Below are 1,103 nucleotides of genomic sequence, written 5' to 3'. Positions count from 1 at the left end.
AAACAAGCTGGAGTAGCCATTCTTATATCAAATAAAATTGACTTTCAACCAAAAGTAACCAAAAAAGATAAGGAAGGACACTTCATACTTATCAAAGAAAAAATCTACCAAGATGAACTCTCAATTCTGAACACCTATGCTCCAAATGCAAGGGCACCTACATACATAAAAGAAACTTTACTAAAGCTCAAAACACACATTACACCTCACACAATAATAGTGGGGGATTTCAACACCCCACTCTCAGCAATGGACAGATCATGGAAACAGAAACTAAACTGAGACACTTTGACATTAACAGAAGTTATGAACCAAATGGACTTAACAGACATCTATAGAACATTTCATCCTAAAACAAAAGAATATACCTTTTTCTCAGCACCTCATGGTACCTTCTCCAAAATAGACCATATAATTGGTCACAAAACAGGCCTCTACAGATACAAAAACATTGAAATAATCCCTTGCTTCTTATCAGATCACCATGGACTAAGACTGGTCTTTAATAATGACAAAACCAATGGAAAACCCACGTGCACATGGAAACTGAACAACTCTCTACTCAATGATGACTTGGTCAAGGAAGAAATAAAGAAAGAAATTAAAGACTTTTTAGAATTCAATGAAAATGAGGACACATCATACCAAAACTTGTGGGACTCCATGAAGGCAGTGCTAAGAGGAAAACTCATAGCTCTAAGTACCTACAAAAAGAAACTGGAGAGGGCACACACTAACAACTTGACTGCACAACTAAAAGCTCTAGAACAAAAAGAAGCAAATACACCCAGGAGGAGTAGAAGGCAGGAAATAATCAAATTCAGGGCTGAAATCAACCAAATAGAAACAGAAAGAACAATACAAAATATCAACAAAACCAGGAGCTGGTTCTTTGAGAAAATCAACAAGATAGATAAACCCTTAGCCAGATTAACCAGAGGGCACAGAGACAGTATCCTAATTAATAAAATCAGAACTGAAAAGGGAGACATAACAACAGAAACTGAAGAAATTAAAAAAAAATCATCAGATCTTACTACAAAGGCCTATACTCAACAAAACTGGAAAAGCTGGATGAAATGGACAACTTCCTAGACAGATAC

The sequence above is a fragment of the Grammomys surdaster genome, unplaced genomic scaffold (assembly GCF_004785775.1).
Source record: "Grammomys surdaster isolate TR1022 unplaced genomic scaffold, NIH_TR_1.0 279, whole genome shotgun sequence".
NCBI classification, from domain to species: domain Eukaryota; kingdom Metazoa; phylum Chordata; class Mammalia; order Rodentia; family Muridae; genus Grammomys; species Grammomys surdaster.
Note: the sequence above shows the minus strand (reverse complement) of the source record.